Here is a 9,915-nt window from a genome sequence, read left to right as displayed (position 1 = left end):
ACAAAGGAGATGATTGTGGACTACAGGAAAAGGAGGATCGAGCACGCCCCCATTCTCATCGACGGGGCTGTAGTAGAGCAGGTGGAGAGCATCAAGTTCCTTGATATCCACATCACCAACAAACAAATATGGTCCAAGCACACCAAGACAGTCGTGAAGAGGGCACGACAAAACCTATTCCCACTCAGGAGACTGAAAAGATTTGGCACGGGCCAGTACATCACTGGGGCCAAGCCATCCAGGACCTCTATACCAGGCGGTGTCAAAGGAAGGCCCTAAAAATAGTCAAAGACTCCATCCACCCAAGTCATAGACTGTTCTCTCTGCTACCGCATGGCAAGCGGTACCGGAGCGCCAAGTCTAGGTCCAAGAGGCTTCTAAACAGCTTCTACCCCAAAGCCATAAGACTTCTGAACATCTAATCAAATGGCTACCCAGATTATTTGCATTGTCCCCCCCCCCTTTTACATTGCTGCTGCTCTCTGTTTATTGTCTATGCATAGTCACTTTAATAACTCTACCTACATGTACATATTACTTCAATTACCTTGACTAACCGGTTCCCCTGCACATTGACTCTGTACTGGTACCCTCTGTATATAGCCTCGCTATTGTTATTTTACTCCTGCTCTTTAATTATTTGTTACTTTTATTTCTTTTTTTAGGTATTTTTCTTAAAACTGCATTGTTGGTTATGGGCTTGGAAGTAAGCATTTCACTGTTCACTGTTGTATTCGGCGGATGTGACAAATAAAATTTGATGCCATCTAGTGGATATAAAGGAATACAGCTATGTGCTTTAACCACCTGGCTACATTCTCCCCTGCTACAAAGTCAACGTCCTCAGTGACTTAGCACACGTTTCTAATTTATCTTACAGCTTCTCTGAAGAACACAGTACCCAGACTGGTTATAACCTGAGGCAACACTTCGGGACTGAGTGAAACTGCATTATTACAAGCTGATTTAGGACTTCTACGTGGAGCAGGAACGGACTCAGAAACATCTTGTTCCTCAGTTATATTTTCATGTTCCTCTCTACCGGAAAAATAACTGTCACTATCACCAATAGGTTTGGTGTTTCCTTCTCTAGTTACCTTTGGATAGGAGACACCACACTTTCCATGATTGACATTACATTTTTTTTATTAACCAGGCAAGTCAGTTAAGAACAAATTCTTATTTACAGTGGCAGCCTACGCCATTCATACCCAGACGAGGCTGGGCCAATTGTGCATCGTCCTATGGGACTCCCAATCACAGCCAGTTGTGATACAGCCTGGATTTGAACCAAGGTGTCTGTAGTGATGCCTCTAGCACTGAGATGCAGTCCCTTAGACCGCTGCGCCACTCGGGAGCCCTAGAAAAGCTTCTCGAAAAGAAAAAGCTTCTATTAAACAAAACCCTCTGAGTTATATTAGATGGATAGCACTGAATCCATGATATGGCAGAGGTTGAAAAGCCATAACACGAGTTTTCTCAAGAACAGATTATGGGCAATAATATCAATGGCTGCACTGAAATCTAACAGTGCAACTCCCACAATCCTCTTATTATCAATTTCTTTCAACCAATCATCAGTCATTTGTGTCAGTACAGGACATGTTGAGTGCCCTTCTTTATAAGCATGCTGAAAGTCTGTTGTTAATTTGTTTACAGAGAATTAGCATTGTATTTGGTCAAACACCATTTTTTCCAATAGTTTGCTAAGAACTGTCAGCAAGCTGATACTGTAGGTCTGCTGTTAGAACCAGTAAAGGCCATGCACATAAGTTCCTTACTCTTTGCAAATACAATGTATATTTATTTTTTGGTCACAGATTGTAGAGTTGAAAATATGAATCGAGGTAGAAGGTAGAACATTTTCACAATTAAAGGAAGGGATTTCAGAGCTGCAGAAAGAAGTCCATGCAACTGTAAGTTATGTCATAGTTATGTTGACATATCATATTTTTCACAATATTTAATTTATTGCATACGATATCCTCCTAATGTTGTGTCCGGGCATATTCCAGAGACTTGCAGGTGAAGTGGCAGTCTCTCACACCGAGGAGGTGTTCCGTAAAAGAAACATCAGGATACCTTGAATCTTCATGAGGAAAACAAAGAGTATGAACTGGAGATTGAGGACTACAGCAAAAATATCTATGAGAGGTATATCACTTCGTTCATATCACAATATTTATATTTATCTAATACTAATCACTAAGGAAAGGAATCCGTAACACCATTATACATTGCAGTATCAAGTACTTGGTCAGTGTTACTCTGATGGTGGGTCCCTCTGACATGTGTGTGTGTGTGCGTACATACATGTATGTATGTGTACCTGCGTACGAGTGTGTGTCTCTGTATGTGTCCATCAGCGAAGCAGCTTCAGAGGAGCAGGAAGCACATGCAGCAGAAGTTCAGTGTGAACGAGGACCAGAGACAGAGGCTAAGGAGGAGCTGTCCCAGATGGCTATGTTGCACGCCAAGGTCAACTTGGAGGAGCTGGAGCAGAAGACCTTCATGGTGGAGCAGAGGATGAGAGTATGTGTGAAAAGAGCCATGCACTTAGCTAGAGATCCATGCTCTCTAACCTGTAGTAAATTCATCCTAGATATAGAGGTGGCATATCCTTATTGACACGTCTAATGTTTAGACTATGCGCTATGACCATTAGATATTGTCGATCACATAATCTGCACTAGTTGTCAGTGAAATAAGCACATTTAGAGATTCATCCATGCATGGAGACTCACTACCAAGTTGGGTTTGTGAAAGGATCACTTGAAGATAGACGTTCAGATATGCACTACTAGATCCATGTACAATGATAGAATGGGCTTCTTTACTAGTGTTACTGATGCAACACATCAGTATCTCCTCAGAAAGAGACTGAGAATCTGAAGAAAGACGAGCGAGTTGAAAGCCCTGGCCATTCTGAAGGTAAATCTCTTCTCTGTTTTCTTTACAGTTTTGAGTTTCACGGTTGGTTCTGTCGAGTATCTTTTTACTTTCAGGTGTGTTAGAAAAACAGTGTGACAAGAGACTGATATGATTCGTTGTGTAGAACAGTTTCTTCAGTTTTAAACTGTATTTCAGGATAAAATAACAACTATTGAAGCAGAATTACACCAGGAGCAAACCAACACAGAAAACGCCAGATGGGAACTTCATAAGGAATTTGAGGAGGCGTTATCAGCTACAAAACAACTGGAAATTGAAACGGAAAAACTGAGAAAGATTTACAATGATAAATCTGAAGGTAATCTAACGTTTTATGTTCAGTTTACTGTATTTCTATTTTAGTGAGAGATATTGAGTATTTCAAATTCAATTGCTTATTAATTTCTCTGTTTCAGAAAATGTGAAGTTTAAGGGAGCAACTCAGTGATATTCTAACAGAACACAACAACACTTCAGTTTGTCTGTAAAAGGAATGGAACCTAAAACTTGCCCATCTAAACACAGTTAATGTACAATAAAGCAAGGGTTTACGCACAGTCACTGTGTTTAATTTTCAAAATAGTGAGAAATGTAATGGATATTAGCACAACACATTCCATAACATCATGTATTACATCTAATAGACAGGCATGTTTTCAAGATTGAAGGTCATGTATTTTGAATCAGAAGGTGGGACTTGTTGAAAGTTATTGATGTTGAAATCAGGCTGCCAATTTTCTTTGTGGCTCATGGTTCATTCATTTCAATCTCATTTATCATTGATAGGAATTACATCAAGCTGTTACCGAAGGGTTTAACCATGCCTTGAGTAGAATCATCGCAGACCTCTGTGCTAAGTCCAAAGAGTACAGAACAGGGTCTGACATGGAGAAAACCACAGCCGCTATGCCAGATGTCATTGAAGAACTACAGTAAGAATCTCTCCTCTCTTCACAACCACCCTCTGTTCTGCCAATATAATATAATAGGCCTTCTACCCTATCTAGAGTATTTGGAATTTATTATCATTGTAAGCCTGTTGCACCAGAGACCCTGGAAAGCTTGAATGTATTAGTTTGATTCATGCTGTGCTCAGAGCGTGAAGCGTCACTATTAACTTTGAAGTCTTGGCTTTTCCATCATTGATATCACCACAGGAATCAGCTTGGCATTATTCCAAATCAATTGATTGCCGTTCACCTGTATTTCACATTTACCAGGTTCGTCTTTGATGCCGTGGAGTTCCAAAACCAAACAGCTATGTTGATCATGAACACCTTGGAACGTGATATCACCAACTGTCAACAACGGATGGAGCCAACAGTGGAAACTCATACTACTCTGTTCGCAACCAGACAGCAGAAAAAACCAAGGTAACAAAACACTGGGTCATTTGGTTGAATACAAGGTGGTTTGGTTTATGTTGTACTCACTGTATTTGACTTTAGTATCACTGTTATTCCTAATACAGAACATTTAGCTGAAATTGTGGATTTTATCTCTTGAGACCATGTACAATTTAGATTCACCTGAAATGTTGACTTGCCATTTGTTTTAACGTCAGGTAGGCTGAGTGCTTGAAACAAACAATGTTCCATTTTCAAACATGCCCATTGGCATTTGTTTTCAGAGTGGTACTGTATATTGGTAACAAACACAAGAGAATGTCTGAAAGGGCCTTCAGCTTATTGTGTAGTTATTTGTGGATTAGCGTCAGTAGAATTACTCACCACAATCCGTTGTGAGAAGACAACAACAGCATCCTAAGCAATTAAAATTACAAGTCAAGGCCAATCTAATTTTTTTTTTTTAATGAGTCACAAATAACTGATGAAAGGTTTTAGGTCTCTCCTGTATTGGTGAATCTTTCTTGGTTAGACATTTGTCGTATTTAGTTACCTGTATGTTAAAACATCATATTCATTACAACACAAGGCTATTGTTTTCAACCTCACACCATTGACAGCTGTAACGATCGTCCAAAGGATTAGACCAAGGTGCAGCGTGGTGAGTGTTCATCTTTATTTTAAACCGGAACACTTAAACAAAATAATAAACAAATACAAACGACCGCCACGTCTTGCAGGCTAAATAAGAGCAGTATAAAATTAAGATCCAACAAACACAGGTGGAAAAAGGCTGCCTAAGTATGGCTTCCAATCAGAGACAACGATAGACACCTGTGTCTGATTGGAAACCATACCCGGCCAAAACATAGAAAATAAAACATAGAATGCCCACCCCACACCCTGACCTAACCACATAGAGAAACAAACCCTCTCTCTCAGGTCAGGGCGTGACAACAGCACAGTGATAAAACACCTTTTCATCATTCTAATTTTTTTTTGGTATTCACCTCAAAAAGAATATGAGTGGGAAAAAAATACTAGATTTTCTGTCTTGTACATTATTGGATATTTAAATGCTTTGTTTTAAAGCCTTATATATTGTAAGGATTTCATCTACAGCATGCAGGATAGGATGATCAGCCCAGCCAGGGCCTCGTGGCTGATGGAAGTCTCACATGGCTTATCTAATGTGAAATCGCCATGTGGTATAGAGTTTCATTAAACGGTGATCAAGAATGCATTAGTTCAAAACAAGAAAAGGCAATGGAGCTTAGGCCGCCATGCATCCGCGAGCGCAGCAACTTTAAAGAAGTTGTTGGCGTGAGACAATTTAAGAATTAGGAAGTCTTCCTTATAGATACAAGTCCCATTAGCCTGATAAAAGGCAGTCATGCAAAAAGAGCTTTAGCCTTTTTCACTTGAAAAAATAAAATGGAAACAACAATAGGCCTATAGCACCTCTCACCAAATGAAAAGATCAAGAGTTAGAGAGAGTGTTACGTTATAAGGAAATGGGTTACTTTGATCATTAGGTTCAATATAAAGCACTCACATAATATCCACATTAGCATAACATAATAAGCACACTAAGCATTTGGGAACCGCCGTGCGTGACTCAGAGAACGGCGCACACACTGTAATGGCTGGACACATTTGAGATATGAAATTACACAGGAAAAAGATGCTGACCTCATATCATTGGAAGGCCCTGGAGGTCACTATGGATGTTGACTGTTGGGATGTTAACTGTCAGGTACAGCCAATTAGCATGGATATCAGCTCAGAGGAGGTGTGTGTGTGTGTGTGTGTGTGTGTGTGTGTGTGTGTGTGTGTGTGTGTGTGTGTGTGTGTGTGTGTGTGTGGTGTGTGTGTGTGTGTGTGTGTGTGTGTGTGTGTGTGTGTGTGTGTGTGTGTGTGTGTGTGTGTGTGTTTTTGATGGCATGCTCATCGGGTTTCCCCAGCATCAACAAACATAATTCACCTCTGTCGCCTGTATATACTGTAGACACATTAATAAAGAGTAACACTGAGTCAGTTTAAATGAAATGAAATGGAATCAGCTTGTCTTGTTGTCCTGCAGGTAAGCTGGCTGCCATCCCCAGTCCCCAAACCCAAACATTTCCGAAGCGTTTCCACCATCAACACAGTGTCTTCCTTCGTTAATTTAATCAAGCGGTTAGCTGACGTTCGACGTAGTCACTGTGGATAAAGTAAACAATGCAAACAAACCGCAGACGCCATCAGTTTCTTATGGGCAATGAAGTGTAATTTGTTCAATTTACACTTCAGACAACAGCACCCATCAGATGGGCTTTGTCAGTAGTGCTGCATGCCTTGCCTGCTGTAATTAAACCTGAAATCAATAGCAGGCATTTGTCATGTTTACGGCCCGTCTCTCTCCCTCTCTTTCTGCTGGGTTAAAGTGCTGCTGCTGTTGTGTTTTACTGCAGAGACACACTTCATTATGTTCCTTCGTTCTGCAGGTACAGTATAGTACAGTGCAGTCGAGATAGGCACCAGGATACACGGGGGGAGGAGCGGAGAGGAGAGGAAAGATAGAGATTGTTATTTATTTGCTTGATTCCCCCGAATAGTGTCCAGTTTAATTGTCTGTGTTTGTCCCTGTGTGCCCTAGTTTGTAAGACTCACACGTACTCCAGTATACCCTTACAAGCACATACAGATACAGTCTCACAGACATGTACACGTTCCACCTCCTAAACAACCTATGACAAAATATGTTATTGGAAATCAATTTTAAGCTCGTCATAATGCTGAGTATACAGTATTTCCTAAATACATACATCTATGACTTCACTTCCAGGCCTATGGGATCATAAGAATGCTTATCTCTCCTTTCTGTAGGACCAGCCTGAGACAGTGATACATATCTTTGATCACTCATATAGTATCTGACATCCAACGTGTACAGTATTAAGTACAGTATAATTGCTGCTTCAGCATGTGTTGTTCTTTGGTAGAACTGTAGCAGCTCTCCTCCACTAGGGCTTGACGGAACAAACCACCATGATGGACCTCCTCAGTCATACTGTACTCACTTAGAAAACTGCAACCTGCCATGTCTCCTCAATACTCTCTGTGACCATTCACATAAGCCCTGTCAACTGCTTGATGTGACAGGAAACCTTGTTATCAAGACATGTGAAACCTGGTTTAAGAAAAGTATAACTGAACTTGTGTTTCTCTGTGTGTGTTGTAGGCTGGCCTAAAGGTAGCCCTTAAAGAGAAGGTTGAGTTGGCCCATGAGTACAGAGAACTTAAGAATGCCTTCATGATTGCCAAGCGTGAGGCTGTGTGTGTGTTTGACGAAAGGAACCAAGCAGAGGCATTTTTTTATGACCATTGAATCATACATTTAAATCATGATATGATATCATATGAAATTACACTCACTTGGCCAGTTTATTAGGTACACTCATCTAGTACCGTGTCGGACCCCCCTTTTGCCTCCAGAACAGCCTGAATTCTTCGGGTCATGGATTCTACAAGTCGGAAACGGTCCACAGGGATGTTTTATCCATGCTGACGCGATAGCATCCCACAGTTACTGCAAACTGGATGGCGGTACACCACCGCCACCAGCCTGTACCTTTGACACCAAGCAGGATGGGTCCATGATGCAACAGGAACCGGGATTCGTCGTACCAGGCAATGTTTGTCCACTCCTCAATGTCCACTGGAGCAGCTTTCTCTTGTTTTTAGCTGATAAGAGTGGAACCTGGTGTGGTCATCTGCTGCAATAGCCCATCCGTGACAAGGATCGACGAGTTGTGCATTCCAAGATGCTGTATTGCACACCACAGATGTACTGCGCCTTCATTTGTCTGTTTGTTAGCTTGCACGATTCTTGCCATTCTCCTTCGACCTCTCTCATCAACAAGCTGTTTTCGCAGCCCTAGACAATGTCATACGTGAAAAGCCCAGGAGGATGGCTGTTTAAGAGAGACTGGATCCGGCGTGCCTGGCACCGACGATCATACCATGCTCAAAGTCGCTTAGGTCACTTGTTTTGCCCATTCTAATGTTCAATCGAACAGTAACTGAATGCCTCGATGCCTGTCTGCCTGCTTTATATAGCAAGTCAAATGACTCACTGTCTGTAGGAGCGATCAATTTTTGTGATTGGGGTGGTATACCTAATAAACTGGCCGTTGATTGCATATTATATTCAGTTTGCCAGTTGATTGGAATGTTTCTTTGCATGGTCAGTTATTTTCGGATGGTTTTAGTTGGGCAACCAATGAGGAGGTTACTGCAGTAATCTGATTTTAATGCGATAACTTTAGTGTAGGAGGATTATGGATGTGATATAGTAGTATTTCTGCCAAGGGGGAGTTGAGAGAGGCGATGGGTGGATGGAATTCATGCAAACGCATAAAGACTAAGTTCACTATGCAGTCTTGAATGGGTCTCTGAATAAGGATGCATCCGAAATCGCACCCTATTCCCTTTATAGTGCACTACTTTTTCACCAGGGCCCATAGAGCTTTAGTCAAAAGTAGTGCACTATAAAGGGAATAGGGTGCTATTTTGATGCACCTTAGTCTTTATGCGTTTGCATGAATTGTCTTTCAAGGTGTTCCAAGGTGACATGTTTCATTATGTTTATGTTACACATTAGCTTCTGTTCACTAGGTGGTCAATGGGAGAGAGAACCATAGCAAGCACAGGTAAAGAATAGAAAAAGAGAATGCACTTGCAATGCTAATACTCCCAAAGGACTTAAATGAGAAACTACAGAACAACTTATACTCCCAAAGGTATTGAATAGTTGTGAGACTACAGAATCGTTTTGGTCTTTATGGTCCGGGACGCAATTTAACTTTGATCTTGAGAGGAATTGCAGATGACAACCATATTCTATAGCCTAACCAGGAAATAAAACATTCACTGCCCGGCACTGCACTGGCAATAAGCAATAGACATGATTTGTTTCCCAAAATGACTAATACCTTTACTTGAGCAATTCCTCATCTGACTGCATGAATGTTATCAAGTGAGAAATGCATGCAGAAATAAAATCCTGTGGACAGGATTCTCCACGCTCATGATCAAAGCCTGATTTTCTTTTACTCTGGATTCAGCCTCCCTCAACCATTTCTGTTTGTTTCAACTCTAGACAGGTTTAGAATAGCACCACCGTCCCAGCAATCACGTTCTCTACCCAAATTAAGCTTGATAATATGCCTATAATTGACTTAAATTGACTATCATTACAGAATAGACAATGTTTCTCAGTGTTGTTTTTTAAAATCTCATCTAGACTTATTCATGTTTTTACCTACGTAACCAAAATCTCAAATTTTCTCATTAAAAATACAAAACAGATTTAAGGTAATGTAGTGAATTGTTGGTTTTTGATTGATTTGCTGATTTTCATATCCCTCTGCCAATCTCATTTCTATCAGTTGCCATTCTCAATACACAATGTCATAGTAGCTAGCTGGCTAACAGAGAAGAAAGACTAGTTGCCAAGGACACAGCACACTGGTGGGATCATATCAATGCAGACATTGTTTGACAGCCCATAGCAATACTGTGTACAGGAATGACATGACTCCCTCCAAACATGTTACAAGTTCTCAGTTGTTTGAAGAGCCTGTAAAATGTTAGA

The sequence above is a fragment of the Salmo salar genome, chromosome 03 (assembly GCF_965601325.2).
Source record: "Salmo salar chromosome 03, fSalSal1, whole genome shotgun sequence".
Classification (NCBI taxonomy): Eukaryota; Metazoa; Chordata; class Actinopteri; order Salmoniformes; family Salmonidae; genus Salmo; species Salmo salar.
The sequence above is the reverse complement of the archived record's forward strand: the minus strand, read 5'-3'. Positions refer to the sequence as shown.